This window comes from Canis lupus, chromosome 21 (genome assembly GCF_011100685.1).
Source record: "Canis lupus familiaris isolate Mischka breed German Shepherd chromosome 21, alternate assembly UU_Cfam_GSD_1.0, whole genome shotgun sequence".
NCBI classification, from domain to species: Eukaryota; Metazoa; Chordata; class Mammalia; order Carnivora; family Canidae; genus Canis; species Canis lupus.
Window position 1 is genome coordinate 1,861,468 of NC_049242.1, and position 17,628 is coordinate 1,879,095.

A 17,628-nucleotide genomic window follows, 5' to 3' on the forward strand; every position below is an offset into this window, starting at 1 on the left:
ACAGCTTTAAGGAGAAAGAAGTACACTACAAAGGGTTCTACTAGTCTGAAAGATTGCAAATCTCTGCTTTTACAAACTATTCAACTTAATAACAATCTTATGAAATCTACTATTACCCCTCCACATGTTATGTAAACATAGAGTGAAACCACTATGCAAAGGATGACATTTCAGTCTAGTCAGCCAATGGTCAACCCGTTAAGAAGTTTAATAATCTAAATAGCAGATATTAACTATTGGTGTAATTTGCATAAAATCAGCCCCTCATGATCCAGTCTCATCACAATATCACAGTCAGGAAAATGTCATGCAGGGAGAAAAAAGAGGAATTGGAATTCTTTTGACTCTTAGAGTGTTTTAGGAACCCATCTGAGGGTAAGTACATACAGAATGCCCAGCCTAAAGGCCCTAAAACTATTTTTTCATCTCCCAAACATTACTCTAAATGATTCTCTCACACCCTGCAATAGTTCCCCCAAAACTCTTCGCTTTCTAAAGCTTAAAGAATTTTTTGCAAAAAATTAACTTAGGGGGCTTTCTACTCTTTAAGAGAAGCCAACTGCCCAGGGATCTATTTCTTTAAAAAAAAAACAGTAATTAAAACTATTTTTATATATAGAGGATAGTTGAAGATAAGACACCATAAAGGCCACAAATTATCTTGAATTATGAAGAAATAATTTGTCCAAAAAAATAAATGGTACCTAACTTGGTCTGCAGACCAAATTTAAGTGTAGTAATGGTAAGACTGACATTTTCTGGCTTAGTACTAAGAACTTTTAGTAGGGGATCTATCTAGGATTAAATTTCAGTTCTGCTACTTAGTAGATGCATAACCTGCAGAAAGTTGGTTATCCTTTCTGTGTGTCCTTTTTTTCCTCAGAAGATGGGGATAATGAATACCTACCACTAAGAGCTGTTGTGAAGATGAAATAAACAAATATGTGCATTTCACAGGGGAAGCTTACATACATCATATACTCAGAACAAGACATGGCACTAATAAGGACCTTATATCACTGGAAGAGATGGATTGAAAAAATAAATCAGATGAAAATGCTTTGTCACTAGAGACATCATGAGCATCTGATCTTTTTTTTTTTTTTAAAGATTTTATTTATTCATGAGAGACACACACACAGAGAGGCAGAGACACAGGCAGAGGGAGAAGCAGGGTCCCTGCGGGGAGCCGGGTGTGGGACTGGATTCCTGGACTCCTCGATCACACCCTGAGCTGAAGGCAGACACACTGCTGAGCCACCCAGGCATCCTCTGAGCACCTCATCATTGACAGAGCTGCACCTAGGGACCCACAACATAAGTGGAAACTATTATCCACCACTTCGGGTCAGTGACTCACAGTATCAGAGGAGGAAGAGGCCATTTCTGTGGACAGCAAAAGGAGCTGAATGATTTTAGCAATGGTAGCAATGGTAGAAGAGGCACATACCACAGTTTAGAAGAAAAGGCTGTTAGAGAGAGTGAATGACGCCTCAGTGGGGTCTTCTCGGGATCTGAGAGGTTTGAGCTGTTTCTTCTGAACCAGTGAAATAGTGCTTTGCTAGATTTTATTGTTCTGAAAACTGTTAGAGGTGTATTTTAGCTAGGTGACAAATATTTTTAAATTTGATTATGGACTACAATCAGTTCACTGAATATTCTGAACTTATTGGGGTACAAAATGTAATTTTTTGTCATTTATTCATTCATTGATTTATTCTAATTGCTACTTTCTCCTAAGCTATCTCTCTCACATGTTCTTTCACATATTGGGATTCCTGAATAGTTCCAAGTCTAGGAAGTATGGTTAAGTGTAAACTTCAATCCCATTTCCAGTGTCACGGCCATCTTCTAATAGCCAGAGTCAGGTAAGCCTTCGCCTGAGACCCAAGAACTGGGGGGATTTTTCCTCTTTTAGTCCCCCTCTACCTATTTCTTCAAGGCTCAAATTCTCTGGGAGGATGCAGGGAAGAAGTAGAAGGAAAAATGATAACTGGTTTTTAAATGATTGGTGCTAATATAGCCCTCTCTAACTGTTGATGTCTTCCAAAGCCAAGCAGAATGTCTGTATATCTTATGAGATCCACATGAGTTTTCCTCAGATAGATTTATGGAAGTTTCCCAAATATCCAGTTCCTTGAAATGGGAAGTCAACCTTTGACTGCCTAGACTGCTAGACTGCTCTTATGACTTTTCTCCTTTCATATCCAGCCCTTAGAAGTCACTACATAGAATCTTGCCAGTGGGTTGTGTACCCAAATATAGTTTTCTGGATAGTAGCCTGAACAGTAGCTCCCTTTCAGATATTCACTTGTCTTACCTAAAATGAGAGTATATGTTGTCTCCTTATAGACCATTCTCTCCACTCTGTCACTTCTTTTTATTTCTCTGATAATCATACTTAAATATATTTGCAGAAATAATAAGCAAATTGGTTGCATGCAGACTTACAGATACAACAAGGAGAATGAGCTGCAATCTTTCCTTCTTGCAGACATGACAAAAAATAATTATAAGTGATGCTTTTAGTGAGACTACTCTTACTTTATTTGAATATACTTTTCCCATAAATCCTGTACCCCTGATGATTCCTCTCTCAGCTAATTATATTGGTATATTAATATTTACCATATAGGCTGGGGAGAAGGATGTTGAAATAATGTTAAGGTAATAGGATTTGGGTCCTATTCATAATAGGTCCTAGGGAAATATCTTCCCTCAAAGAGTGAATTCCTTTAGAAAAATTGATACTTTTGTAGACTTTAGAGGAACGTTGTTATTACATTTTTGGCTTTAGGACTCTAGTCCAAATAGAAACTACAGGAAAAATGTTATTCCATGTGCTAATAAGATATCATTATTTTAAATTTTGTATGTCTTAAGTTCCCCAAGCAAAGCAATAATCTAGATGCTTACATAAATTCGATCTCTTGTATTATGTTTTTTAACTACTATTCCCTATGGATCTATGGTCAAAAAAATAAAAGTAGATTACCATGTGAGACATTTACTCTCCTAACAGTAATAGACTGTATTTCTTTCATTAGTAAGCCTGTACTTTTCTGGCACCATCCTAACATATTTATTATTCAATTTGTGAGTATTTCATAAGCCAAATTTCAGGAGTAGTGAATAATTTTTAAGAAGCTTACTTTTTGTTTGTTTTAGTATTCAATTTGTGCTTATGAATATGTGCTGAGTCCATAGGAATTTTTCCAATAATGCTGTCACAGGCAAGTGCCACTAGCTCAATTATCTTAATAGTAAATTGTCTTCAAATTAACTGGTCCAGCTTTTATTTGTTTGAGCTTTTGTAAATATCTCTGATTTAAAAGTACAAGGGTAGGCTATTATACTGATGCAATTCCATTTCATTGAGAAAGCAGAAAAAATGAAACAAAAGTAATTGATTTCAATGTACTTTAACCTTTTTCTATGTCTTTTGTTAGCTAAATATTTTCTTACCTATAAGAATTATTGCTGAGAAGATATATATATAATGGGTGTAGATGTTCTCGCTTGCTTTCTCCATATATATGTGTGCATATGTATAAAGCATGTAGTTATTCTGTTTCCGGGCCTATAGAAATGTGTGTAGATAGATACAATTCAAATGTTTATGCAGATATCCTATTTCCATTGTGGTTAAATTACTAACATTTATATTTGGTATGTTATGTATTGTCACCAACCTGAAGACCACTTTAATATTATTACAAACTATTGGTGGATTTGAATCATGCACATATATCTTAAGATACTTTAAAATAGTAGCTGCTTTACTTTAAAATGGTAGCATAATTTTCTATGTTCCAGAAATGGACTTTGTTTTCATTAAATGTGTAGTGCTTCAATCTAAAGTTGCTTTTCATTCCAAACAGTGTTGTCTTTTAAAAATAGTTAAAGAAGTAATATATAATGCAGAGGTAATGAGAGTTCTAGACAGGTCAAATGTTTACCATGAAAATATTAATGCTATTTTTTTAGGTTACACTGTAAATGATAATGATGTTGATAAAATTATAGATGAATGATTAGGCCTTAATTTGCCTGCAATTTGAATCGAGTCAACACTGAAAGAAATACTCTGATTGCAACTTCTATGGCTGCAACAGTGTAAGCAATGAAAGGATTACGACTTTTGCCTGATCAAATCCAGAGTTCATTCTACCAAATGTGTTCCTTTAACTCAATCCAATACAAATAAGATCGAAATGTCTACAATTTGCAGCTGAATGTGCTTCTCTAATCTAGAAGCCAAGGTGACCCATTGACATAGGACTATATTTCATTGAATGGTCAGCAAACCTGAAAACAGGGAAATAGTGTGGGTGATGTAAGGAATCCTGAGGAAATACAAGGTTCATCCTGCTGTATCAGATTTGTCAGTGCTCTATATCCCCTTGGTCCTTATTGTTACAGGGTCTAGTGGTCTGAGACACCAAAGGCCAAGTGCATGAGGAATTTTGCTGGTCTCCAAATGTGTTCTAGGGAAGTGTGTTGTAATTAATGTAACCTTAGCTAAGGTTAGTGACTGATGGCGGTTAGTGAGTAACCAATCCATTCTTCTTCTTTTTTTTTTTTTTTCAGAGAATGGGAGAGCATGTGTGTGGGAGAGAGGGAGTTGCAAAGGGGAGTGGCAGAGGGAGAGAGAGAATATTAAGCAGGATCCACGATCATTGCAGAGCCTGATGTGGAGCTCTATCTCATGACCTTGAGATCATGACTTGAACTGAAATCGAGAGTCACACACTTAAAAAAACATTAAAAAAAAAAAAAAAAGAGTCACACACTTAACCAACTGAGCCATCCAGGCACCTCTCATTTCTGAACTTCCTATAAATTATCTAAATCATTTAAACTATTTTTTCTTCAGAATCTTCTTTTGGAAAAACTCAAACTAAGATATTGCTACTAAAGACCTTATTTATAAGAGCAGGGATATAAGCTTTAAAATTTAAAAAAAAATCAGTAAAACTGATCACTTAATATATTTAAAGTATAAAATGTATAAATGCATTATAAAAAATTAAGGGAAGTATACCTTTATGAAAACATAAAGTTTAAACATATATTATCATTCCAATGCTAATGAAAATTAATATAAATTGTTCAAAAATAAGAAAATTTAATCATTATATTTAAAAAACAAATAATAGTTATTCTTTAAAAATAATAAAAATACATTTTCAAAAATACTATCTGTCAATATTGTCATTTTTAAAATTTCTGAGTATATTTTTATAAAAAAAATCACCCCTACTCTAAGCCTTCTTTCTAACTCTGTTTTTTTCTGACTCTATTTTCAATTAACCCTATATCTTGGTAATTTTGAAGTGCTTTTTAAAAATACTTTTAAGTTTTAACAGAACTGCAATTTATTTTTTGAATGCAGAGTTTTGTTTTGTTTCTTCCTCACTTTACAAAAGCATATTTTTTTTTTCCATTTTGTAGCCTTAATGAAATTAAGTACTACTATCATTATATTCTACTTGTTAAGTAAATTTTGTTTTGTTTTTGTTTTTTGGTAAGTTCTCTCACTTCAATTGGTGAGTCTGGCTAAAGATTTATCAATTTTGTTGATCTTTTCAGAGAACTAGCTTCTGGTTTCATTGATCTATTCTATTGTTTTTTAGTCTTTATTTCATTTATCTTTGCTCTAAACTTTATTAGTTCCTTCCTTCTGCTGGCTTTGGACTTTGTTTTTCTTTTTCTAGATTCTTTGGTGTAAGTTTAGGTTGTTTATTTGATATTTTTTTTGCTTTGTAAAGAAGGGTCATAGTGCTATAAAATTCTCTTTTATAACAACTTTTGCTGTATCCTAAAGATTTTTGGACTATCGCGTTTTCATTTTCACTTAATCTCCATTTTTTAAATTTCCTTTTGATTTCCTCTGGGCTCATTTATTGCTTAACATCATGTTATTTAACCTCCACATATTCATGTTCTTTCCTGATTTTTTTCTTGTGGTTGATTTCTATTTTCATAGTGCTGTTGTTGGTAAAGATGCATGATATGATTTCAATCTTTTTAATTTCTTGAGACTTGTTTTGTGGCCTAACATATGATCCATTCTGGAGAATGTTCTATGTTCTCCTGAAAACAATGAGCATTCTGCTGTTTTAGGGTGGAATGTTCTGAATATATGTTAAATCCATCTGGCTCAGTATGTCATTCAAAGTCACTGTTTCCTTGTTGATTTTCTTCTGAATGATGTATCCAGTGATGTAAGTGAGGTGTTGAAGTCCCCTACTCTTATTGTATAATTGTCAGTTGCTTCCTTTATGTCTCTTAATAATTGCTTTATATAATCAGGCGCTCCCATGTTAGGTGCATAAATATCTACAATTGTTATATCCTCTTGTTAAATTGGTTCCATTATCGTTATACTGTTTCTTGTATCATGTTACAGTGTTTGTTTTAGTCTGTTTTTTCAATTATAAGTGTTGCTACCCCAGCTTATTTTTTTTTTTTCTTCCCTTTCCATGGTAAGTTTTTCCATATCTTCACTTACAATCTGCAGATGTCTTTAGGTCTAAGTGAATCTACTATAGGCAACATATGGATGGGTCTGGCTTTTTTTATCCATTTAGTCACACTATATCTTTTGATTGGATCATTTAGTCTATTTACATTTAAAGTAATTATTGATAAGTATGTTGTCATTGTCATTTTGCTACTTGTTTCATGATTGTTTTTATACATCTCTGTTCCTTCTCTTGCTCTCTTCTCTTATAGTTTGATGGCATTCTTTAGTGATATGTTTGATTGTTTTCTCTTCGTGTTTTGCATATATATTACAGGCTTTTTATTTGTGGTTACCATTAGGCTCATATATAATATCATATGCATGTATATGTTTTCCTTTCATAATTTTATTACTCTTGATTATGAATTTTTTTTTTCACTCAAAGAATTCCCTTTAATGTTTCTTGTGAGCCTGACTTAGTGATGATGAACTTCATGGCATTCTCTGGCCTGCAAAGGTTTTGCTGAAAAAAACAGCTGATAGCCTATGGAGTTTCTTTTGTATGTAACTGTTTTCTTTTCTCTTGCTGCTTTGAAAATTCTCTCTATATCACTATTTTTTGCCATTTTAATTACAATGTGTCTTGGTGTGAACTTTCTTGGGTTGATTGCGTTGGGGAATCTGTGTCTTCTGGGTCTGGATGTCTGTTTTCTTCCCCAGTTAGGAAAGTTTTCAGCTATTATTTCTTCAAATATAGTTTCTGTTCCTTTTTCTTTCTTTTTTCTTTCTGAGATCTCTATATTATAAATACTACTACACTTGATGATGTTGCTAAGTTCTCTTAACATATTCTCCTTTTTATTATTCTTTTGTTGTTCAGTATGGTTGCTTTACATTTCATATGGTGGCTTCCAGTTCACTGATTCATTGCTTCATTTCCTGTAATCTATTATTGTTTACCTCCAGGGTATTTTAAATTTTAGTTATTGAAGCCTTCATCTCTGATTGGTTTTTATATTTGCTATAATATAGCAATATATTTGCTAAATAATAATAATAATTTGCTATAATGTCTTTGTTGAAGGTCTCACTGAAATCCTCCACTCAAGTCCAGTAAGTATCCTTATGGCCATTATTTTGAATTATTTATCAAACATATTGCTTGTCCCCATTTCATTTAGATTTTTTTTTGCTGTGATTTTATCCTGTTCTTTAATTTGAGATGTACTCCACTGTCTCCTCACTTTGTCTAGCTCTCTGTGTTTGTCTCTATTTATTAGGAAAGTCAGTTACATCTCCTATTCATGAAAATAATTGTCTTATGAGAAGAGGTCCTGTGGTGCCTTATAGCACAATATTCCCTGTTAACCAGAACCAGGTGCTTCAAGGGTGTCTCCTATGTGGATTGTGTGTGCTTTACTGTTATGGCTAAGTTTTGTTTACCTTCAGTCCAGTCAGGTGCAATGACCCACTTTGCCTGTTGTGAGCACGGTTTTGTCTCTCTGCTGTTAAAAGGCCGATCTGGAGCTGCTATGGACTTATAGTTGCATGATGTCTGCAGTCATGTCAGATGCCTGCCCCCAGTCTATCTGTTGGGGTTTAGTAGTATTGATCTGCAGGATGCTCTCACTACCTTGTCCCCTGAGAGGCTTTTGTTGGTGGGTAGGGCTGGCAGTAAGGGCTAATGCCTGCTGCTGGGACTGGGAGTGTACTGATGTATGTAGTTATCTTCCCCTTTCCCCATGGCAAGAGCCACTTTGGAGTGATGCTGATCCCTGCAGAAGGTGCTTGCAAGATGAGATGTGGCAGGATCCTCTTTGGATGGATTTCTGCTTGAATGGAGCAGGTTGGGTGGTATGAATCCACAGAATAATGTGGAGGCAAGGCATACAATGTTAGCAAGGTTGGTGGAGAGTGTTTGTTCTATTTCCTGCAAGAGTCCAGCTCTATAGGCTGGTAGGGAGATGGGAATAGTGCATGCCACCTCTTGTTCTTGGAGAAGTCTCCTTAAGATTCCTGCCCCTCCAGCACATGTTCTGAGATTAAAAACAAATCTCCTTCACATATACCCCAGGTGATTTCACTGGTGCGTCTATGCTGTATCTTGGCATGGTTGTTTATTATGCTATTGTCTTTAAACATAGGAGCTCAGGTTCCTATTGCCCTCCAGCCTTTCCAAAGTCAAGCCTTCTGAGCTTGGTGATTTTTAAAATACCCAGAGTTAAATCCCACTGGTTATAAAATCATGAAGCTAAGCACCACTGGTTTTCAAAGCCAAATAAGGGGACTTGTCTTCCAAGTTTAGGTGTTCCATATCTAGGGTTCTTGGTGTGGGGTCTTCTCCTCTCCCTTCTCCATGCTTGTAGTGCCTTTCCCATTTGTGGTTAGTCTCCTTGAAAGTTTGGTTCCTGAAAGCATCTCTGCCCCTTGTAGGGTCATGTTTACCAACTTATTTTAAAAGGATACATGTGAACATTCAGATGGAAGAGATATGCAGGGTAAGGTATTTGGGAAGGAGCACAGAGCTTCCATGCCCTTTCCAGGAGGGTCACTGTCACTCTTTCTGCACCCCCCTTCTTCACCAACCCCAAAGCTAAATCTTTAGGATAGGAATTAGTCTTGCAACAGAAGCTATATCAATCATGTCTTCATCAAAATAAAAATAAAAGCTACTCTATATAGTCCAAGTTGGAAATGTTTAAAATAGGGAGATACAAGGATTTTTAAATGTTCAAATGGCTAGGGAAATAAGAACAGGAACACAGCTGCCAGGTTGGGGTAATTCTTGGGATCTGTGCAAAATCTCAGCAATCTCAAAGATAGTGATATTTTTGCTGTCTGCAATACAGAAGTAAAAGGCTCTGATGAGATGGTTTTATACCAATAAATCTGCCTACAACTGGCCCCTCCTCCTTTGCCTTCCAAATCTTGAATAAGTGTTTTCACTTTGCAGATTCTACCCAGGAACTACTTGAGGATAAGAGATTCTAGTAAAAGTCCTTCCAGTGTTATTCTTGGCAATGCTAAGGAGACTGTGAAATACTATGATGAGGCTGAGTTGACCATATAAAATGTAGGACAGAAATAATGCTTTATTGATAATCATTTTTTTCATTCTCCTGAGCTCTGTGAAATTAAGCTTTCTAAATAAGTGTACATTCTCTCAATTTAAAATTGTAATACACCATAGTACTTTCTAGTTGTCTATTAAGATGTGACTATTCCAGGGGATCCCTGGGTGGCTCAGCGGTTCAGCACCTGCCTTTGGCCCAGGGCGCGATCCTGGAGACCCGGGATCGAATCCCACGTCGGGCTCCCGGTGCATGGAGCCTGCTTCTCCCTCTGCCTATGTCTCTGCCTCTCTCTCTCTCTCTCTCTCTCATTCTATGTCTATCATAAAGATGTGACTATTCCAGATTTTAGATTATATGCATATTTTACCCCTATCACAAAATGCTTTTTTTGTACTAAAAATAGCATAGCATACAAAAAAAAAAGAAGAATATCAGCATTGCAATTGCTAGAAGTGATTACTAAGGCAGAAGAGTGAGGGAAGGCTTCTTAAAGGAGATGGCATTTGTGATGAACTTGAAGGACAAGATTTGAAGACACAAAGATGGAAAGAAGAGGCATCTCAGCTGCATGAAACATAATGAATAAGGCAAATCCTATAAATATTCTTAATACTTCTGCTAAAATAGTCTTTCAAGAGTGTTGTTCTAATTTTGCAATTCTCTGCAGTTAAAAACATTCAATAGTTGTCAAGTCCCTATGAATTCCTTATAAACTACTCACCAGGTCTGAGACATTGCATAACGTAACCAACTGACTTTTACATTATTGGTTCCCATTAATCTACACAAAAATTATCTTTCTTGTAGGTTGAATTAATTAATCCTATGCATAAAGCTAACCTCAGTCCTGCTCTGTACCCATGTCTTTGCTCACAGAGCTTTCTCTGCTTGCAACTTCTACATCTCTTTGCCTCATTCTGCATTCCACACAATAACTTTCTATACTTCCTTCCCACCCTCCCTCAAAATTCTATGAAGTCTACCTTTTCCTGTCCCCACCCTCTTATTCCCTTTTGGGTTTGGAGTGTGCTCATTAATTCTGAATTTGATTAGGTTTATTTGGATCTATAGCTTACCCCATCATCAGTTCATATGATATTTGATGAAAATAGCATGTATTATCCATCTTTACCCTTCCTACCTCACCATGACCCCTAAGAAAGAGTTTTGTATGGAACAACTTCTCAGTAAATATATTTTGAACTGAATATATGTTATCATGAAAGGAGTCAACAGTTTTATTACCTCACCTGAAGGAAAGCCATGGGATGCATGTAGAGTGGGAAGTCTTTATAAGATTTAATAATGTAATTCTATAGTAATTTGTTATCAATAGATATTAATTCCAGGGGATATGAACATAATTCTCAGTGAATAAGTGAAATATGTGCATATTCTCAATTTATTTTGGCAATGAATTAAGAAATAATTTAGTGTAATCTTTACATTAGTGCCAACTGTCATTTCCTTTATATTGAATCTCACAGAATAAGAACAAATAAAGGGTAATCCAAATATGGTAGGAAAGAAGTAGTATTGATAGATTCTCTACTGGAGAAGAAAGTATCATGCTACTGGTAAAGTTTCGGTTCTATTTAATCTCCAAAGACTCTATGATTGTCCAAAGAATATTATTTCCCTGAAACACACTTGCTTTGAGCCTTATTTGCTATAAGAGGAATAAAAGTACTGTTGCACTTAATTCAATTGTGGCATCCACCTGCTGTCTTCCATTATGTAAATCCTGATCATTCAATAAGGAAGTCAAATATGAAATGGATTTTGAATAAACATCAGATCACTAGGGAATTCAGTAGCAGATGAGTATAAAGGACAAAGGTACTCAGGAGTCCTTTCCCTTGTGATGGTTTAATAAATATGTATCTTTCATCAATTCTGGAAAATTTTTCAATTTTCCTACTATGTATAAGACATTGGATAGATGGTAGTGAAAATAAAATGGCGATTTTTAAATGATAGACAAAAAACTCTCAGATAACTAAAATAGCACAGTGATCTTATCAAATGAAAATAAATGACACTTTGCTCTCAACACCAGCAGGTTTTCAACATTTCTCTTTTAGTGGTGACTTGTTTCTAAACTATCCCCATGTTTTCCCTCCTGAAACTGGTGGGCTGTGTTTGCAGAAATAATGGCTATCTTTGCATAAAGATGAAATTTGTGTGCATGGGACAAAATATCACTATCAGGATTACATTAGTCCAATAGCCTAATAATTCTGCTGCCTATAGGAAATTCTTCTCAGAAAAGGATATCATCTTATGCTTTTCCACACATAAAGAGTATTGGAGTATTTATTAAAAATAAGAAAACATAACTAAATATATTGATTTATAACTTTATGTAATATCTTTTAGACTACATTGACTAAACAAAACTCTGTTCTAGCAATGTATAATCAAAGACTTATTTGTCCCCCCAACCCAGATCCCTACATTATCACCTTCAGAATTCACTGCCTCATATATGAGCTTTACTTGACGGAATTTTGTAAATGATAGTACACTATATTTTTAAAAGTAATTTTGCAGAAAGTGTACATGAAGGTCAAAATGTGTAAAGAGATGTGAAATATCAAACAATTCTTACCTAATACTAGCAGATAAAAATAATAATTTATCATCTGACAAGAAGAATTAATGTTCACGTAGAAACTCATATAGATTATCTGAAGTGAGCTGAAAAAGCAAATGCAATTTACAAATTATAAGTCAAATTATAAGGGACTACTTAGTCCATTGGGGAAAAGCTTGTAAAGAAAATACTGATCAAATGTTAGGCAGACAAACTTTAAGGTCAAAGTAAATAGAATAATATTTTAAAAGGGACATTCATTTAAAAGTTTTACCTTTGTAAGGATCAAAACAATTATTTTAAAGCAAATACTATAGTAGGGATTTGGGCTAGACAACAATTACACAGAGCAGCACAAGGAAATAGGTTCTGCCATCAGTAAGCCTCTTGTTTTATCAAGTAAACAAGACATAATATGTTCATTACACTACGACAAAGAAAACAGAAAGGGCAGCCTGGGGGCTCAGTGGTTTAGCGCCACCTTCAGCCCACGGCCTGATCCTAGAGACCCAAATTGAGTCCCACATCAGGCTTCCTGCATGGAGCCTGCTTCTCCCTCTGCCTATGTTTCTGCCTCTCTCTCTCTCTCTCTCTCTCTCTCTCTCTCTCGGTCTCTCATGAATAAATAAATAAAATATTTTAAAATATTAAAAAAATAAAACATAGCAAAGACATGCTTAATAAATCTTTCAATATGAAATGAGAGTTCAGAAGGTTACCATAAAATTTCTCCTTTGACTTTTCTTTAGTTCTGAATTTAGTTGTTATATCGAGATACATGTTTATCTTTTGATTATTAAGTTGAAAAATTGAAGACAGAATATGAAATTCTCACTCTTAATTTGTAGGTTTGAGTTAATACTCGTATTCATTCTTTGAGTTATTAACCTTCATTCAAACCTATTTTTAAAAAAGAACTCTAGTTATATAAATAGACCTTTGTTGGAAATTAAGCTCTTGATGGCTACCCAATTAATAAAATATATATCTCAACCTCAGTTTATAAATCAAAGTTTTTATCTTTTTACTTTCTCAGCCAAACATCTCATCTCTCCATCGCCCCATTTGGTAAAAGTAGTCAGGATTTCTTTTATGTAATTCAGTCTCCCTTTTCTCAATCCATATGATGTTTGTACGTCAGTGGGTAAGGACAGGGTCCTTCAATGTCTTATTCACCATGACTCATCTGGTGAGAGAAATAACTCAAAATAAGCAGATGTTATTATGAATTTTGTTGGAAACAGTGTTAGAATGATTATTTAAAAAAAAAATAATGCTATCTCCTACAAACAGAAGGACAGAACTGGAGATAACACACCCTGATTTCAAACTGTATTACAAAGCTATAGTAATAAAAACAGACACATAGGTCAATGGAACAGAATAGAGAGCCCAGAAATATACTGATGTATTTATTTATTACTCAATTAATTTCTAATGAAAGATCCAAGGATATACAGTGGGAAAATGTCAGTATCTTCAGTAAATGGTGGTGGGAATACTTGACAGCCACATGCAAAAAATGAAATCAGACCACTATTGTATATTATACAGAAAAATAAACTCAGAGCAGATTAAAGACTTGAATATAACACCTAAAGCCACAAAATTAGAAGAAAATATATCATCAGTATTGGTGATAATTGTGTGCATTTGATTCCATAAAACAAAGGCAGAAAAAGCAAAAATAAACATTCTACTGTACATCAAACTAAAAAGCTTCTTCACAGCCAAAGAAATATCAATAAAGTGAATAGATAACCTACCAATTGGGAGAAAGTATTTGCAAATGATATATCCAAAAAGGGCCCAATATCCTAAAGAAAGAATAAGATACGGGATTTCTTGTAGGACAATGAAACTATTCTAAAATTAGGAAGTGATTCCAAAATATGTAAAGAACTCATATAACTCAATAGCAAACAAACAACCTGATCAAAAAATGAGCAAAGGATCTGAATAGACATTCTTCCAAAGAAGATGTACAGTGACCAATAGGTCCATGAAAAGATACTCAGCATCAGTAATTATCAGGAAAATGCAAATCCTAACTGCAATTTGATATAACCTCATGATTGTTAGAATGGCTATTATTTAAAAAGATAAGAAATAATAAGTGTTAATGAGAATGTGGATTGGTGGTGGGAATGTAAATTGGTGCCACCACTATAGAAAGCAGTATAGAAGTTCCTCAAAAACCTAAAAATACAACTCCTGTATTATCAAGCAATTCCACTTCTAGTGTTTATCTGAAGAAAGCAAAAATAGTAATTTGAAAGATATATGCACCTCCATGTTCATTGCAGCACTATTTGCATAGCCAAGACATGGAAATATGGAAACAACCCTATTGTACATCAATAAATAAATGGATAAAAAAGCCTCTCTCTCTCCTGTCTCTCTCTCTCTCTCTCTCTCTCACACACACACACACACAGAGGTATACTATTTAGCCATGAAAAAGAATCTTACAATTTGTGACAACATAGATGGACCTTGAGGACATTATGCCAAGTGAAATAAGTCCAATAGAGAAAGACAAATACTGTATGATCTCACTTAATTGTGGTATATATATATATATATTAATTATATACATTATTATATGTAGTAATAACATATATAATATATATTAATTATATAATATATATAAAACATATAATTAATATATATTTTAAACAGCAGACAGGAAAACAACAACAACAACAACAACAACAACAAAAACAAGCTCTTAGATACAGAGATACATTCTTAGATACATTCTTTTAGAGATAGATTGGTTATTGCCAGAGCTGGGGAGTTGGGGATGGGTAAATGGGTGAAGGGATCAAAATGTCCAATCCCAATATTTTACAATAAATAAAGTCATAAGGATGTACTGAGCATCATTGTGACTATACTGAAGAATACTGTATTGCATATTTGAAGCTTACTAATACAATAGATCCTAAAAGTCCTCATCACAAGAAAAAGTAATTATAACCATGTAAGGTGACTATAATTACTATGGTGATCATGTCAAAATATACACAAATATCAAATCATTATGTTTCACACTTGCATTTAATACGTTATATGTACTTAATAATAATAATAATAATAATAATAATAATAATAATAATGTGTTACCATGGAAGCATTAAAGAATTTAAGCTTAGAGAGACCAGTGGGTATCAATGCCATCTCATTGGACAGAGTGACTGAATCAAGCCTATTCAAATAAAGCAAAACTAAATATAAAAAAAAAAGACTTTGCACAATTTGAGGGCTTGGATCCAATTGAACCTAGAATTATCATCACTCCTTGAACTCCCCATTTATTGGGACCAATAATCCCCCTATTCTTTGTTGTCTTCTGAATGGGATGTCATTTTTGGCTTAAAAAGCTTTGACTAATATACTTCCAACTGACAAATAGATATCAAAAATTCTTATAACTCAGAGGAAGGGTGATTAATCCATGAAAGGGAGATTACCAGGCAAGGCTTGATCAAATGGATCCTAAAGATGCACAGGTATTATTGCCTAATATAGCAAAAGAAGCATTTTTAACCTGAATGAAGGCATCAGGGTAGCATGGGCAATATTTAACAGAAAAAAGTATTTCTGATTATACGAGGTAGAAATAATTTAGAGAATAATGGTAATTAAAACTAGAGAACTAGTTTGAACCTCAATCATAGTGGAGGTTTATATTTGGAGAGCATTTAAAATTTTTGAAAAATAGCATTAGTTTTTATACATTTGAGTTCATCTGTCATTTTTCTAAATCTTTTGATGTAAAGATGAAAAAGAACACCATGAGGGGGAATCAGTTAATAAGTTAGCAAAAGTCATGTGTATAACCTTGCAAGGGAACTGGTAATCCACTGAATAATCAATGCTAGAATACCTGTTACCAACTCTAAGCATACAATGAAATTTATATTACCATCTGTCTGTTAATTCACAATAGCCAAAAACAAAACTTAAGAGAGTTGGGTCAGCATATATTCTTGAATCATCCTTTCACTGAAACAATGATTGATATTACTCCACAGCTCAATTAAATGTACAAGAGGCATTACAAAATACCTTAAAAACACATCAGTTGAAAATACAATCTCTAAATCTTCCCTAGATAAGATAATTAGAATTTTCTACTTTGTTGATTAATACAGAATAAATCTTTTTTTAGTGTTTTGAAAGAGCTTTGTTTCTCATGATCTATTTAGACTGTAACAGTTGTTTCCATTATGAATTCAGCAGAGAACCAAAGGCCTTCTTCTCTCTAGTCATATTGTATGGCTTTAATTTCATTAACCAAATTGATTGCAGGGTCGTTTACATTGAAGACAGCAGGGTGTAGTAAATTTTATTTTAACTGGTTGGAATATATCATCCAACAAAATTAGGAGGGAAAAGACTCCTGCTGTTGCAAATACACAGTTATTAACTTGCTGAATACCATATGCCAATGAAAAGTTATGTTAATGTAGCAGGATTTCCATGTATCTAGGAACTAGGCAACAAAAATTAGATTTGTTCAATGAGTACCTCGGTAGGGAGAAAAGTACAATAGAACACTTAAAAATATTCATAGTGTACATGTCTGTACTGAATTAGGTATAGACGACCTAACTGTGTGTATTTCTGAATATTCCAGATAAAATGAGTCTGGTTTTATCCATTATGCTAGAGAAATCAGTCAGCTATTTAGGAAGTAACAGAAGATAATTGCTTTCAAATGTTGAGTGGATAGCAGTGTCCAGAGAGAATATGTCATCAACATTTCCACCTAAAACAAGTTTTGCCATAGAAGCATATCATGCAATTCTATATTCAGCGAAAAATGTTCTGTAATATTTTCCACTAGACATATGTGGGCAATGATAAACACTAGGTATGTCTAATCAACTTTTCTAATTTTTGTGATAACTTGCCTATTCAAAGAAAAAGCTAATAAAGAAATCATACATTCGGGGTGCCTGGGTAGCTCAGTGGTTGAGCATCTGTCTCTGGCTCAGGTCATGATCCCAGGATCTGGGATCGAGTCCCACATTGGTCTCTCTGCAGGGAGCCTGCTTCTCCCTCTGCCTGTGTCTCTACCTCTCACTCTCTCTCTCTGTGTGTGTCTCTAATGAATAAATAAATAAAATCTTTAGAAAAAAAAGAAATTGTACATTCACAATCTTAATTATTATAATTTTGTCCTTTTGTATATCCAATGCAATAAATAAGAAAAGATTTTATTTACCTGCTTGAACTAAGCCCCTTAAATATTATAAAGAGAAGTATAAACAGCATTATTCCCAAAATGATAGGCAGATTTTAATCAGTAAATATTTATTACCCACACAGTAACCTCTTTCAGTACTATGAATATATGATACTCATCGTTCTTTAAAAAAAAGAGCTTGGAGCCTTTTTGATAAATTTGGCATCATTTTTCTACACTTACTTAGAGATAGTCATCACTTTATAATGCCATATTTTTTTCAGAGTTAGCT

The 17,628-nt window shown here is 34.2% G+C and overlaps 1 protein-coding gene and 1 long non-coding RNA gene across 6 annotated transcripts in view; one reads left to right on the forward strand and one right to left on the reverse strand.

Moving 5' to 3' along the window:
* CNTN5 (contactin 5) overlaps window positions 1–17,628 on the reverse strand; it is a 1,277,333-nt gene that overhangs the window by 648,902 nt on the left and 610,803 nt on the right. The window lies entirely within an intron of this gene.
* Window positions 6,114–17,628, forward strand: part of LOC102154240 — a 97,895-nt gene continuing 86,380 nt past the window's right edge. For 3 of the 4 annotated variants that reach the window (XR_005375406.1, XR_005375404.1, XR_005375405.1), the window contains exon 1: window positions 6,114–6,227. This is a non-coding gene — a long non-coding RNA (uncharacterized LOC102154240). Of the gene's footprint in view, window positions 6,228–7,553; window positions 7,583–17,628 lie in introns of all 4 variants that reach the window. The other variant, XR_005375407.1, reaches the window with a different exon arrangement.